The 16792-nt window shown below is 38.4% G+C and overlaps 1 protein-coding gene across 5 annotated transcripts in view; it reads left to right on the top strand.

Annotated features, from left to right (window-relative positions):
• Positions 1-825: 825 nt before the first annotated feature.
• The window catches only part of CEP128 (centrosomal protein 128), a 424380-nt gene continuing 408413 nt past the window's right edge, over positions 826-16792 (top strand). For 4 of the 5 annotated variants that reach the window (XM_047795267.1, XM_047795266.1, XM_047795265.1 and 1 more), the window contains exons 1-2: positions 826-1011; positions 3160-3271. The gene's annotated coding sequence lies outside the window, so the exon portion shown is untranslated. The remainder of the gene's footprint in view (positions 1012-3159; positions 3272-16792) is intronic. The other variant, XM_047795264.1, reaches the window with a different exon arrangement.

Raw genomic sequence — 16792 nt, 5'->3', positions numbered from 1 at the left:
TCACAGATAAAGTAAAATTTGATTTTAGCCTTGAGGAAGAAAGAATCGATGGTCTTTTGGGGGGAGCAGAAAGAATGCTCCACCTAATTTAATTTTCACTTAGCTTTTGCAAAGTTCAATTATTTGTTTTATTTGAGGTTTTTGTTATTACCTTTTCAGGACTGAAACCACTTCTCTGAGTGGAGTGTGTCTCTCTCACGCTCTAGAAGGACCGAGGAGATGACAACCCTACACTGAAGGTAGCAGCAGCCATGAAGTGACAGCTTCATGTACTTTGTGTTTGCCATGAATGAGCTATGTGGTTTTAGGCGAGTCACTTACTCTTTCCGGGCCTAAAGGATTTGATTAGATAATCTTCTCTGTTCCTTTCCAGTTCTAAGAATTTATGAACCTTCAGAAAAAGACATTGTGCCCTGGTGTTAGGGGATTTTTACATTTCGCTGCTGGAAATTTTTCCTGTTCCCCAAGGAGTAAAAGAAACATAATTTATGTTAGTATTGCAACTAATTTGAATTGTTATTGTTCACAAAGTAAATATTTTAGGCTTTTATGACTATGTTACCGTCAGCTCTCTAATTCACTATCTGGTGTTTGCCTCTTTAGAAGCAACTGGCCCTTTAAAAAAAAAAAGAGCAGGGCAAGAGGGTGCGGCCGAGGGACTCAGGTGCCTGCAAATCCGGCTTCTTCCGGTTAAGTTAAGAGAAGGCCAGTCGTATGGCATCCTGGGAAATGCAGTTTCTCTTGGTGCCGCTCTTCCTTAGTAACTCCTTGCTTTTGAGTATGAGGGACTACAACTCCCAGAGGGCCAAGCGGTAGCAGCGGGGCTCGGTACACTTGCTGCGGCTGGGCGGCTAGTTCAAGTTGCCATAGCTGCGAGTCTGAGGAGAGTTGAGTCGGTTGTGCCGCGGCGTCTGGTCAGTTACACCTTCTGGGTCACTGGTGGACGCGGGAGCCCTGTGGGGCCTTGGCGATGATCTGGCATTAAGGGCCCGGGGTCCTCTTCTATCGCAGGTACCTGCCCCCAAACCGTCCCCTCGCCTTTTTTTTTTTTTTTTTTTAAACCACTTCCCTGTCTTATCGTAGATGTTAGGTTCCCGCTTCCCCTCTTCCCCGTGGTGGGGAGGTCAGATCTACGCAGAGATTTGGGATAGGGCCCTGGGTGGGTGGTGTATGTGTAAAAGTTGGGGGAGATGGCGTGCCTGGCATCCCGGTGACCCCGCCCTTGGCGTGGATGTCCACAGTCAGGTCCTGGGCAGGTTAAACGGGGAATTTCAACTTGGTTGTCCTTTTTTGAGAGCAGCTTGTACTGCCGCTAGTAGCAGTAAAGCTTGAGCTGTCAAGGAGTTAGTCTCGTTCTTGCCATCCTCCTTACGTGTACTTTTGCCGGGCCTGCGATATAATTTGACATTTTGTACCTGTTTTAGAATCGCAAAAATTTGCTACCCTTGGGAATGCTGTATCGGTGACTTGTCCTTCTTTTGACTATATGGCTGTTGCCCTAACGTCATCTGCTAACAATTCCTTGAATTATTTTGTAGGAACACCTGATATTGAATTCCAGCGACATCCTTTATTGGTTTGATGGCGCTTTGTCACTTTCGCATAGACTTTGTAGCCTTGTGCCAAGTATTATGTAAAATTTCTAATACAGGGCCTGGCCCATTGGAAGTGCTCGGTATTTATTTATTTTTAATTATGCAGACCTGTGCTGTAAAAACGTAGTGTGAGCCACACAGGCAAATTTAAATTTTCTAGTACCCACACTCAATAAGTAAAAAGAAGCTGGTGAAATTACTTTGTAAATAGTTTGGTACAATGTATCCAGAATGTTTTCATTTCAACATGTAGTCAATAAGAAACTTGAGACATTTTACATACTAAAAAACTTAGGAAAAAAAAAAGGTACTAAGCAGTTGGGTGTAGTTTAAGTTTATAGCACAGTCACTTCAAACTGACCAGATTTCAAAAGCTTATTAGCCACATATGGCTAGTGACCACTGTATTGGACAGCATAGGTAGAAGATTAAATTTTTTGTAGTTTTATCTTTGCACAGATAAATTTGGGTGTGCCTAGGACTCATGCAGTGAACTTTGCTGCTTTGTTAAAAGAGTGAAATTTGTATCAGACCTGTGTCCTCTCTGCCATTGCATGACTTGGGTCACTTTGAATTCTGTCTTGACTTGTTGATTAACAGAATACCTTTTTTTGTTGGAGTGGTTTATGGATGTTTTCCAGATCCACTTTTTATGTGGACAACTACCAGTTTACTGGATAACTTTCTGTGGATTCTTACAAACTGCTTTGAAAGTAGTCACAAAAAATGGAAAATATTTCTGTCCATAGCTCTGACAACCAAAGGCATTTTACTTTTACTTATTTAATTGCAATACTAACGTAAGAAGATCTGGGCAGTTATAAAATATTTCCTTTAGGCGTACTAGCACATAGTTCATTTACTGCCTTAGAAATACAATTAGGGGAGTTCCCATCATGGCACAGCAGAAACGAATCCGATTAGTATCCATGAGAATATTTGTTAGGTCCCTGTCCTCGATACTCAGTGGGTTGGGGATCCAGTGTTCCCGTGGAAGAGCTGTGGTGTAGGTCACAGATGCGGCTCGGATCTCATGTTGCTCTGACTATGGCGGAGTCCAGCAGTTGCAGCTCCAATTCGACTGCTTAGCCTGGGAACTTCCATCTGCAGTGGGTGCAGCCCTAAAAATCAAAACAAGCAAACAAACAAACAAACAAACAAACAATTTGGCCCATCAAATTCACGAGTAATATGTTGATTTCATTACCTGCCTTAGTTTAACATTTAACACTGATAGACATGCTTAGGAATAGTATCTTTGACTAGACTTGGGCTACAGTTTACACTGTGACATGATCTAGTCAGTCCAAGGGATGGCCAGGTATGGGTGGACTTCTCCAGTGAGGAGTATACTGGCTGGGCACTTGTATGTGAAGCATTCCTGTGACTTCAGTGGGGCTTTCACATGATCCAAGGAGCATCTTCTCTGTTCTCTGGTATATGATATATATTCTCTGCTGTGTACACAAACCATACACAGAGGGTGAGCTTATTTTTTCTTTAATTGTTTTTAAAAAATTAAGGTTGTAGATATGTTTTATCCCCTTGTTTCATTTATCTGTAGGTGGTTTGGGGGAAGTACAGGGGCAACCAAAGATCATCCACTTGACTAGGCCTTTTGCCCTGAACCTCATGAAGAAATGATAGGAGGCAGACATATGTGCTGGGTGTGCTTTGTAAGTATGCTTCCTACCTGATTTATTGAGATGAGACATTTTTGCATATTTATAGTGGAAAAGAATATGTCAACAAATAGGCTTTTAAGGGGCAAGAAATCCCTTTCTAACATACATTATCCAAATAAATAGGATAGTTGTAACTATTGTTACAGAAATTCAGGGGAACAAACTAGATATCTTATTAAAAGCAACAGTGATGCATCTGTTTCATTAGACAAGTATTTGAGAACCAATTTTGTCTCAGGCACTATATCAGGCATCTTTTGCATGATATTTATTATGCTTATCTTCATTTTATAAATGAGGCAGTTGAGGCTCAAGTTTCTTCAGACTCCAAATTCCAGTCCTGCCCACTACACAGAGGCCACATTGTATCTCTGATTGCCCTCTAATAGGATTTAACTTAAGGTTAATATTTTTAGATTGTGCACTATATTAGCAAAGTTTACTTTTAATTCACATATTTAAATATTCAAATAATTCTCTTATCTTTCTTAGTTTTTTCAAGGTATAATGGTCTTTACATTAAAATTGAGATAGATAATTGTATTCACAATTTCCATAAAATGTATGTGTGGAAGACGAATTGTCATTGGTTATCAAGTGAATAGTGTTAATTCATGTTTTACAACATAGATTTAAAATTCTGGACACTTTTTAGTGTTTTCACATTGCATTTTGATAAAGGGCACTTAAATAAAATGTATAGGGAAGACCCACTGGGGCCATGTAGTAATACTTTGTCTAAGATAGGTGTGTAAAAACCTCTTGGAATTAAACACTATTAGAGCTGGAGAGGCTTGATAGGATATAATTTAGTCCAGAAATTTTAAACTTCAGTCTTAACACATTTGGAAGTAATATAAAAATAACCTAGAGTAGATTTACTGTTATCCATGTAATAAGATCACTGGGTTAATTCTAATATTAAATATTTCGATACTATTTATACTATATAGTGTGTATATTCATACTGTTCTATAGTAGGTTTTTCTTTCTTGTAATAATTTATTTTTTTGTCAGCATATAAAATTTTACCTTATCTCTTTTAAACTGCTACATAATATCCCAAATGACTAGATGCATTTAATTTATCCCTTATCAGTGGATCTGTGGTTTTTAATTTTTTACAACTAAATAATTCAGCAGTGAAGCTCTTTTACCTCCATCTACACATATGATGTGTATATATATCTTTAACATACATCTCCTTTTATCTTCCTAGGATAGTATTCATAGAAGTAGAATCTGTGTCAAAACGTGTGCATATTACTTATTTTTACTTGCCAGATTAGTCTTTAGAAAAGCTACCCTAGTCAATATTCTTACAGCAAGATGTAAGGTAGGATCAGTGGTTAAAAAAAAAAAGACAGTGGTAGGATCTTTTTTTCATAGGTACAAACAAGGCTTATCAGGCCTTTATCAGATGTTAACACAGAAATTCATATAACCTTTTGTACAGATGTTCAATGCTGGTACTTGGATTTTTTGGGAGATGGGAATATTTGCTGTTAGATTAATTCATTTAGCTGATAAACATTGAGAATCTGCTCTATGCACAGTGTTTGCCATGAAACAGGTTCTCATTGAATGAATGAGGTCATAGATGGATGGATAAGTGAATTAGACTTTTAAATAAGACATCGTGGAAGAATTGAACTGTGATTATTATTTTAAAGGGAGAAGAGATAGACAGTTTTATAGACTGTAGAAAGAAGGAAGAAGCTTAGCGTTCCTGTTGTGGCGCACTAGTCTAGGTGATGGGATCTAGCTTCTTGAATCAGGAGTTCAAGACCCTCATCAAGCCACCTTTCCCTTAACAAAAGAACCACAGAAAGGAGTTCCCATCGTGGGGCAGTGGAAACGAATCCGACTAGGAACCATGAGGTTGAAGGTTTGATTCCTGGCCTTGCTCAGTCAGTTAAGGATCCGGCGTTGCTGTGAGCTGTGGTGTAGGTTGCGGATGCGGCTTGGATTCCATGTTGCTGCCGTAGACCAGAGGCTACAGCTCTGATTCGACCCCTAGCCTGGGAACCTCCATATGCCATGGGAGCAGCCCAAGAAGTGGCAAAAAAAAAAAAAAACTTGATTATGGGAGAGTGAAGGTTTAAAATGGCAAAAATGGGTTAGCTTATGAGCAGCCATTGATACATTGAAACAGTAGTGAGGATGGACACAGACAATAAAGAGCCTAGTTTATTTGGAGTGTAGAGCTTTATAGTACAGATAAATAATAACTTAGGAATGTAGGTAGGTGCAAGTAACAGTGAGAAAATGATTTATAGCAATTAAAGGAAACATAGGTTTGATTCAATTATAAGTTTTAGCACATTCAAAAGCATTTAAAATGTTTCAACATTGTTTATGAGGCATTATCACATATTCATATTTATATTGTTTTTCAGTTCAGACTGTATTGCTTGAGGACTTAATTAATATAGGCCATTTGCTGCAAGAATTATTTCATCCAACAATTATTTAATTAAATTTACCAATTGCAAAGTCCTACATTTTGAAATTTGTCTCTGGATTAATCAGTGTTATAAAGAAAATTTAATTATAAATTCATTAAAAAATATTCCAGGTACATGCCAGGCACTATGCTAGGTGTTGAAATACAACCATTAACAAAAAAAAAAAAATGGAGTGTCTAATGAAATTTAGAGTCTAACAGGGAGACAGACTAGTAAACAGCCAGTTAGCTATCTCTGGGATGTGGTGAGGTGGCCCAGGGTTAAGTTGGGGGCACTGTAGGAAAGCTTTATAGAGGAATTTTCCTCTGAACTAAGACTTGAAGGAAAAGCAAGAGTGGCCTAAGGAAAAGAAGTGAGAAAAATGTTCTAGGTGATGAATCCAGAATAGATATGTTGGTGAGATGAGCCTAACATATTTGAGAAATTGAAGAAAAATTCTGTGGCATGAATAATTACATTTCAAACATGTTTAATAATTGTCTTGCTGTAAATATAGAGCTATAAGGATGCAGAGGGTGAAGAGATCACTTCTGGTGGGAGATGGATGGCTTCACTGAGATCGTATTATTTGACCTATACCTGCAAAGATGAGTGGAATTTAAATAGGTAGCGATGGTTGGACAGTAGATGGCATTTCAGTCAGAACTAATGACAGTGAGGGATGGAAGTAGGAGAATAGCTGGTGTTAACAGCTAAATGAAGGCCATATATATATATATATATATATTTTTTTTTTTTCTTATGGGCCGCACCTGCAGCATATGGAGGTTCCACAATCGGAGTTACAGCTGCCTGCCTACGCCACAACCACAACAACATAAGATCCGAGCCATGTCTGTGACCTAAAAAGCTCACAGCAGGGCTGGATCCTTAACCCACTGAGCAAGGCCAGGGATCGAACCTGCAACCTCATGGTTCCTAGTCAGATTCGTTTCTACTGCCCCACAATGGGAACTCCTTTCTGTGGTTCTTTTGTTAAGGGAAGGGTGGCTTGATGAGGGTCTTGAATTCCTGATTCAAGAACCTAGATCCAATCACCTAGACTAGTGGGCAGTGGAATGCCACTGAAGGTTGGAATGGATAGTAAAAAAATCAAAGTTGGGCAAACCATTATTGTGGCTAGGAATGAGTTAAGAAAAGTCCTGAATTATGAATGGTGCCAGTGATAATGAGAAGGGATACAGGGTTAGGAATCTGAGCCTTGAAGAAAGGTTCAAGGCTCAGCTCTGCCATTGCAAGCTGTGTAACCTTGAGTACCCTACATAGCTTCTTTAAGCCTCTTACGTATGTATCATGATGACAGTAGTACTTGCCTTGTAGGATTATTTTCATTCAAGAATCTGTGATATTAAAGCATTAGCTATTAAGCATTATTATTTCAGCTTTTTAAAAAGATTTTTAAAATGGAGATTCTTTTTGTTTGTTTTTAGGGCCACACCCATGGCATATGGAGGTTCCCAGGCTAGGAATCGAATCAGTGTGCTGGCGTATACCACAGCCACAGCAACTCCAGATCCAAGCCTTGTCTGCTACCTACAGCATAGCTCATGGCAATGCTGGATCCTTAACCTGCTGAGCAAGGTCTGGGATCGAACCAGCAACCTCATGGTTACTAGTCAGATTCGTTTCCACTGTGCCACAACGGGAACTCCTTAAAGTTGAGGTTCTTAACTGGAGTTTACATCCATGTTTGCAGTAGTTCAATGTTTAAGCTGTATTTCATTATAGCCTGATTCCTTTCTAATCTTTATCTTTGAAATTTTTAATGTATACATTTAAAAACATTCCAGGAGTAATTCCCGTCATGGCTCAGCGGTTGAGGAACCTGACTGACATCCATTAGGACGCAGGTTCCATCCCTGGCCTCGCTCAGTGGGTTGAGGATCCGGCATTGCCGTGAGCTGTGGTATAGGTCACAGATGCAGCTCGGATCCTGTGTTGCTGTGGCTGTGGTGTTGGCTGGCAGCTACAGCTCCAATTGGGCCCCTAACCTGGGAACTTCCACATGCCATGGGTGTGGCCCTAAAAAAACAGAAAGACAAATACATACATTCATACATACATTCCAGGAAACAGTTCATGGAGCAAAATTAATAATTCCAGTTACTTTTTTTTTTTGGCTGTGCCTGTGGCATGCAGAAGTTCTCTGGCCAGTGATTGAACCTGCACCACAGCAGTGTCCTGAGCCACAGCAGTGACAACACTGGATTCTTAACCTGCTAGGCCACCAGGGAATGCCTCAATTACCTTTTAAAAAATTTTAGAAGTTTTTATTATATCTTGGAAGATTATACAAATCATTCTTTTTTACATACTTTTAAAATAAGAATAAAGAATGCAAAACTCTTGAATAAGCATATTAGTAAATATAATCAAAATATATTCTAGCTCTTTATTTTAGAAGAGTTAAAGGGAGATCTAAAGATATAAAGTAAAAGGAGGGAAGAAAGAAATATGAAGATTGAGAAAGAGTGGAGGAAAAATACTTCTTTTTTTAATTTATTTTTTAATTTTTTTGGTCTTTTTGCCTTTTCTAGGGCTGCTCCTGCGGCATATGGGGATTCCCAGGCTAGGGGTCTAATTGGAGCTGTAGCCACCGGCCTATACCAGAGCCACAGCAATGCAGGATCCAAGCCGTGTCTGCAACTTACACCACAGCTCACGGCAATGCCGGATCCTTAACCCTCTGAGCAAGGGCAGGGACCGAACCTGCAACCTCATGGTTCCTAGTCGGATTCGTTAACCACTGTGCCACGATGGGAACTCCACTTTTTTTTTTTTTAAAGATTAAGGCTTTAGGATATGGTTTCTGAAAGAGAAAAAAAAAAAAAAAGGAATGCTTTCTTCCTGAAAGGGCTCGAAAATATTCTTTTTCGCTAGAGATAGGATTATTTAAAAATAATCTTAAAATAGCTGTAGAAAGTTGGATTTATAGCAGATTTACTTAATTAATACCTTATTATCTTATGCTATATTCTTTACATAAAATTTAGTTTTAAGTAAATAGGTACATGTGGAATTTTATTGCCTTAAATGCACTGGTGTATATATGGTGGGGGGAATGGATCATAAGAAATACAGTAGGGAAGGACTGAAAAAGCCCCAAACATTTCAGTGATTGGAAAATATGTATTCGGAATTTACACGTCTTTTGCATCTAAGAATGCAGTGGAAAAGGCAGTGACTCAGAGCCATAAGATATGGGCTCTAGTTCTGTTATTGTAACTTCTTATCAAAGCAATTATGGACAGTATTTTACTCAAAACTTTGCTTTCCTTTAGCACCAGAAGTATAGGTTATAATTATACCAACTTTGGAGTTCCTGTCGTGGCTCAGTGGTTAATGAATCCAACTAGGAACCATGAAGTTTTGGGTTCGATCCTTGGCCTTGCTCAGTGGGTTAAGGATCCAGCGTTGCTGTGAGCTGTGGTGTGGGTCACAGACGTGGCTCGGATCCCTTGTTGCTGTGTCTCTGACATAGGCCGGTGGCTACAGCTCCGATTAGACCCCTAGCCTGGGAATTTCTATATGCCGCGGGAGCAGCCCTAGAAAAGGCAAAAAGACTATATATATACATACATACATATATATATATATACACATATATATACATACACACACACACACACATATATACACACATATATACATACATATATGCACACACATATATATACATACATATATACACATACATACATATATATATATACACACACACACCAACTTTACAGAATTCAAGTAGAAATCAAGAGAAAATAGTGATGAAAATTCTTTGTAAGCTATAAAGCAATATGCAAATTTAAGGTATAAATAGCAGTAAGAAATATTTCCCTTTCTTAAAATTTTTATTGTTGTTCACTAGGAAATTCAAGAGGAATTCCTGTTTCTACTTTAAAAACTAGGAGCTTTATATAAAGTACACTTATGAAACAGTGAAAAACTTAATGTTACAGGGAACAAATAGCCCCAACTGATATTTATGATTTAAAAATTCATAAAAATTCAAAAATTGGTGGCCTGTTATTTATTTCAATTGTAAATACTTATGTTGTGAATCCTAATATGAATCTGTCCTTTTTTGCTTCTACCCTTAGAAGACAGTCTGAAACCAACCTGTTTTCTCAACGATAGGAGGCTTGAGAGGAAATGAACCATCTTCTGAACCAAGTCAAACAACTTATTAGTATATATATATATATATATATATATCAGTTAGCCTTTGCTGCAAAACAAAATAACAAATAAAATCTTGCAGGCATACAAGAGTAAACTTTTGTGTCTGCTTATCTTGATCGGCCTCACTTGTTTGTTGGGGCTCAGCTGGCTGGTCTGCTGATGTAAGCTATAAGTCACTGGAACAACCATGTATCTCACACCTTTCAATGGGATAGCATGGGCATGTCCTCATAGTGATGGAAGAGTTGTGGGGGGGCAAGTTTTGGTGTGTAATCCTCTTGCAAGCAGCTGCTTGTGCCATATCAGCTAAAATCTTATTGGCCACAGTAGGTCATATAGATGAACCCAGAGGTAGAGGCCTGGGCAGGTAACTCCATCTCTAGTAGGAGGGCAGTGAGTCAAGGGAGTGGTGAAGAATTGAAGCCAAATTATGCAAGGTACAACATTTTGTTTTGAATTTAATTTCTTCTGTATATGATAGTGGGAAAACATTGTAAATAGTTTGCTTAAAATCAAGTCCTTTTGTTCAGTTCTTTTATTTTGTTCTGATTTCATAGTCTATAGGGATGGTTAATACCAAAGCTGTATTACCCAATTTCCATTCTGGTCTGTAGAGGAAAGCATTATCTCTCGAGCATTTAACCTTGATTAATTCTTCACAATTGAATTGCTCATTTTTAACTAGGGAATGAGGCTGATAAACTTCCTTTGTCTTGGTTCTTTATCCAAAATAGGGTTGCAAACTCAGCTGCTAATCAAGTGACACATTGCATGAAGCAGGCCAGGTGGAGATTTCAAAGGACAAACAAAAAGGTGTATGCCTGACTTTAGGGCAGCCACTATTTACGTCCATGTTGCCATCTGAAAATTCATCCCCTATGTTGCCAGATATTTGGATTTTTTCAAGGGAAACTGGAAGTTAGATTTTTTATGTGAAGTCTCTTTGTTTTCAAATTAAGATTTTAAGGTAACACAGCATTGTTTTAAAATGTATATTGGTTGGCTGGATTTGGTCTGCAGTTCTCCAGATTTAAACAAAATGGTGTCAGAAACATGGGGATTTTAGCTCTTTGTGCAGGCTGATCTCTTGCCCAATCTGGGGGCGGTTTGGACAATTATTAGGGGTCGTATGCACTCCTAGAATGCTTCATTATTGTCTGCTATTTTGGGAATAGTGTAGTTTGTATTTATTTTTTAATCTTTCAGCATATGAGTGCAATTCTAGGGCTTAACTAGTAAGAAATCCATCTCCTGGAGTTCCTGCTGTAGTGCAATAAGATCAGTGGTGTTTCTGTAGCACCAGGATGCAGGTTTGATCCCTGGATCCCTGGCCCTATGGCACAGTGGGCTAAAGGATCTGATCCCTGGCCCAGGAACTCCATGTGCCTTGGGGCAGCCAAAAAAGATTAAAAAAAAAAAAAAAAGAAATCTATCTCCTATTTATTAGCATCCTTTCTCTAAGTTTTGTTTCTTTTTTCTTGGATTTTTGTTGTGTTTTTTATTTTGACATGTTTTACTTTTAATTTAATTTTGTAAACTGCCTCATTTATTTTAGAAATATGTGTAGGTGTATGAGTCTAAAATATCTGTGTCATTCTCCTGGTGAGACAGGAGGAGAGTTATTAAATAACTTTATTTTCTGTTAAACTGCACCAAGTTTTAACAACCAGCATGCATGTAACCAAGAAGCTACTGGTTTTATCTTCATGTCTGAGTAAGCTGTCATTCTGTATGTCACACAGCCTTTTCAAAAAATGCCCCTGTTCCTGTGACCCTGTCCTTGTTCTCCAAGGTGCTAAGAGTGAGGGGAGGAAAGTGGACCCTGGGGGCTGAATCTGCTTTGCTTCATGCATGAAATTGTGTGTGTGTGTGTGTGTGTGTGTGTGTGAGAGAGAGACAGACAGAGACAGAGAGAGACAGAGAGAGAGGGAGGGAGGGAGGAAGGAGGGGAGAAAGGGGGAGAGAGGAAGAGAGGAAATGGATGGCAGCAACAGGAATAAGTAGAACATAAAATAAAAAATCAAATCTAGTATATTTGGAGATATATATGTGTATATATGTTAATTCTGTAAGTCAGACGGTCTCAACTGGGAATGATTTTACTCACCTACTCCCTCCCCATCCCTTCCTCAGAGGACCTTTAGGAATTTCTGGAGATAGTTTTAAATCCATGCCCTGATGGGAAGATGGGAGAACCCTGCTTATTTGTCTCTTCTCTAGTTCCTCTGAGATAGAAGACGTTAAAATTAATCCCGCTTTTTTGTCTCATCCATCTGTCACACTTCAACTCTATCCTTCCAGATGGGTGGAAAGATCCTGACCTGACTCCCCTGGTATTTTGTCATATTACTTACCATATTACATATGTAGAACTTTACAAGTCTTTCTATACCGTCAAGGACTGTGTCTGACTTTCATCTCTCATTTCTAATGTAGTGACAATCCAGTAAATGATAAATGCATGAATCTGTTGTATCTTTTTGATTGTTTCCTATATTTTACACTGTCTCCTGACTTAAGTGAGAACTGACTTCTGAACTAGACAGTTGACTTTGATCTTATATGAATTTACCAAAAAAGTTCAAGGAGATTAAGTTACAGAAGAGGACTGATGTAAAGAAGACAGATGCAAGTGATAGTTATTTGTACATGGTAACCTTTGCAGGTCTGTTAGCTTTTTCTCTTGAAGGATGAGGCAATAGCAGCATGTCCTACATTTATTGAGACAGGGAGAAATGCATTCCATAATTTGAACTCGGTTAGTGATAAAGCTTAAAATACACTTTCGAGCTCCCCTGACCCTCTTTAAATATCAACATCATTACCTTGAATATGTTCTTTGAGGACAGTCCCTTGGACAGGGACAGCTAAGACACTTAGAGGCCACAGAAGCAACCACCTAATTAACATGCACTAGTCAGCCTTTGTGAAATATCACCACCGATGCTGGGTGCTTATCTTTTATGGAACAGCTTGCAAATTCTAATTGTTTTAAACTGGCTCTGAGGAAAAGAGACTTGAGAATCAATAAATTACAGCTCTCATACATACAAATGTGCATCATTATAATGAAGACAATCTGATGGCTCTTTAGGTCAAATAACAAAGAGGTGGTCTTGAGTTTGTAAAGACTCACTGCCAGTCCTGTTTTTATAGGGTTGAGATTACAGAGTTGAATGTGGTTTTACTCTTGCAGTGTCCAGGTTTGCATATGGGCAGTTGTTTTTGATGGATAGATAGATCCTCCGTGGGAGCGTATTGATGAAGGGTTCATTACTTTCTTCAGTGGCCATATATCTTTATAAGGTTCATTAAGGCAGAAGCAACAGTATTTATGCCTTTAAATGCTAATGTGTTGGGAATAGCTAAATAAACTATTCTAAGAATTGTACCATCTGTTTTCAGACCCAGAGCTTTCTCTATGACTCCGGATACTTTCACCCAAGGTCACCGATCTTAGTCCTCTCTAGAGTCTTGGAAGAAGCTCAGCATCTGAAAAGCAGAAAGCATAAATATCACTGCTTTCTCATCAGCAAGAAATTTCCTTGTACCAGTAGGTGGTAGTAAGCTACAGAGTATTTACTGCCTTTTCTCTAGTTAAAGGAAATGCCTTTCTCACCTTTAACTAGGATTTAGGTGATTCAGCTTCTTTAAATTGTTAAGAGTTCTTTTAATTATTCTTCAAATTCTTTCTTTTGTCAACAGACATCATGCTGACATTTCTTATAATGATGAGAGTAGATTTCTAATCCTACTGAACTATTTTCTTTTAACTCTTTCAAAATAATAATGATTCATTTTGAGCATACATAGATGTTTTTCTACAAGTTATGATAATTCTTCTTTGGAATTCAGGTTGTAATAATGATTAAATATAATTCATGAACCATTTTAAATTTGTTTCCAAAGCAGAACTTGATTGCGTAAGCCATGTTGGTAGACTTTAATATATTTTCACACAGTCCTTTAAAGTTCATTCCAGTATTTTTTTTTTAATTTTTTTTATTTTCCCACTGTACAGCAAGGGGGTCAGGTTATCCTTACATGTATACATTGCAATTACATCTTTGCCCCAGCCTTTCTTCTGTTGCAACATGAGTATCTAGACAAAGTTCTCAATGCTATTCAGCGGGATCTCCTTGTAAATCTATTCTAAGTTGTGTCTGATAAGCCCAAGCTCCCGATCCTTCTCACTCCCTCCCCCTCCCATCAGGCAGCCACAAGTCTCTTCTCCAAGTCCATGATTTTCTTTTCTAAGGAGATGTTCATTTGTGCTGGATATTAGATTCCAGTTATAAGTGATATCATATGGTATTTGTCTTTGTCTTTCTGGCTCATTTCACTCAGGATGAGATTCTCTAGTTCCATCCATGTTGCTGCAAATGGCATTATGTCATTCTTTTTTATGGCTGAGTAGTATTCCATTGTGTATATATACCAGATCTTCCGAATCCAATCATCTGTCGATGGACATTTGGGTTGTTTCCATGTCCTGGCTATTGTGAATAGTGCTGCAATGAACATGCGGGTGCACGTGTCTCTTTTAAGTAGAGTTTTGTCTGGATAGATGCCCAAGAGTGGGATTGCGGGGTCATATGGAAGTTCTATGTATAGATTTCTAAGGTATCTCCAAACTGTTCTCCATAGTGGCTGTACCAGTTTACATTCCCACCAGCAGTGCAGGAGGGTTCCCTTTTCTCCACAACCCCTCCAGCACTTGTTATTTGTGAATTTATGAATGATGGCCATTCTGACTGGTGTGAGGTGATATCTCATGGTGGTTTTGATTTGCATTTCTCTTATAACCAGCGATGTTGAGCATTTTTTCATGTGTTTGTTGGCCATCTGTATATCTTCCTTGGAGAAATGTCTATTCAGGTCTTTTGCCCATTTTTCCATTGATTGATTGGTTTTTTTGCTGTTGGGTTGTATAAGTTGTTTATATATTCTAGAGATTAAGCCCTTGTCGGTTGCATCATTTGAAACTATTTTCTCCCATTCTGTAAGTTGTCTTTTTGTTTTCTTTTGGGTTTCCTTTGCTGTGCAAAAGCTCTTCAGTTTGATGAGGTCCCATGGGTTTATTTTTGCTCTAATTTCTATTGCTTTGGGAGACTGACTTGAGAAAATATTCATGATGTTGATGTCAGAGAGTGTTTTGCCTATGTTTTCTTCTAGGAGTTTGATAGTGTCCTGTCGTATATTTAAGTCTTTCAGCCATTTGGAGTTATTTTTGTGCATGGTGTGAGGGTGTGTTCTAGTTTCATTGCTTTGCATGCAGCTGTCCAGGTTTCCCAGCAATGCTTGCTGAATAGACTTTCTTGTTCCCATTTGATGTTCTTGCCTCCCTTGTCAAAGATTAATTGACCATAGGTGTCAGGGTTTATTTCCGGGTTCTCTATTCTGTTCCATTGGTCTGTCTGTCTGTTTTGATACCAGTACCACACTGTTTTGATGACTGTGGCTTTGTAGTATTTCTTGAAGTCTGGGAGAGTTATGCCTCCTGATTGGTTTTTGTTTCTCAGGATTGCTTTGGCGATTCTGGGTCTTTTGTGGTTCCATATAAATGTTTGGATTGTTTGTTCTAGTTCTGTGAAAAATGTCATGGGTAATTTGATAGGGATTGCATTGAACCTGTAGATTGCTTTGGGTAGTATGGCCATTTTTACAATATTGATTTTCCCAATCCAGGAACATGGAATATCTTTCCATTTCTTTCCATCTTCTTTGATTTCTTTGATGAAAGTTTTATAGTTCTCGGCATATAGGTCCTTTACCTCCTTGGTCAGGTGTATTCCGAGGTATTTGATTTTGTGAGGTGCAATTTTAAAAGGTATCGTATTTTTGTATTCTTTTTCTAATATTTCATTGCTGGTATACAGAAATGCAACTGACTTCTGAATGTTAATCTTATAGCCTGCTACTTTGCTGAATTTATTAATCAGTTCACGTAGTTTTGGGGTTGAGTCCTTCGGGTTTTCTATGTATAGTATCATGTCATCTGCATACAGTGACAGTTTTATCTCTTGTCTTCCTATATGGATGCCTTTTATTGCTTTTTTTTGTCTAATTGCTGTGGCTAGGACTTCCAAAACTATGTTGAAGAGCAGTGGTGAGAGTGGGCATCCCTGTCTTGTTCCCGATTTGAGTGAGAAGGCTTTCAGTTTTTCCCCATTGAGGATTATATTTGCTGTGGGTTTATCATAAATGGCTTTGATTATACTCAGGAATGTTCCCTCTATACCCAGTTTGGCAAGGGTCTTGATCATGAATGGATGTTGGACTTTGTCAAATGCTTTTTCTGCGTCTATTGAGATGATCATAGGATTTTTGACTTTTTTTTTGTTAATGTGGTGTATGATGCCGATTGATTTGCGTATGTTGAACCATCCTTGTGAACCTGGGATGAACCCAACCTGGTCATGGTGTATAATTTTTTTGGTATGTTGTTGGATTCGGTTGGCTAAGATTTTGTTGAGAATTTTTGCATCTATATTCATCAATGATATTGGGTGATAGTTTTCTTTTTTGGTGGTATCTCTGCCTGGTTTTGGAATGAGGGTGATGGTGGCATCATAGAATGTCTTTGGGAGTATTCCTTCTTCAACCTTTTGAAAGAGTTTAAGGAGGATGGGCACCAATTCCTCTTTATATGTTTGATAGAATTCACCTGTGAAGCCATCTGGTCCTGGACTTTTATTTGTAGGGAGTGATTTTATGACCTCTTCAATTTCATTTCTAGTGATCAGTCTGTTCAGTTGGTCTGTTTCTTTTTGATTCAGTTTTGGCAGGCTGTAAGATTCTAGAAAATTGTCCATTTCTTCCAGATTGTCAAACTTGTTGCCATATAGTTGTTCATAGTATTCTC

Source organism: Phacochoerus africanus, chromosome 9 (assembly GCF_016906955.1).
Source record: "Phacochoerus africanus isolate WHEZ1 chromosome 9, ROS_Pafr_v1, whole genome shotgun sequence".
Lineage (NCBI taxonomy): Eukaryota > Metazoa > Chordata > Mammalia > Artiodactyla > Suidae > Phacochoerus > Phacochoerus africanus.
The sequence above is the reverse complement of the archived record's forward strand: the minus strand, read 5'-3'. Positions and strand labels throughout refer to the sequence as shown.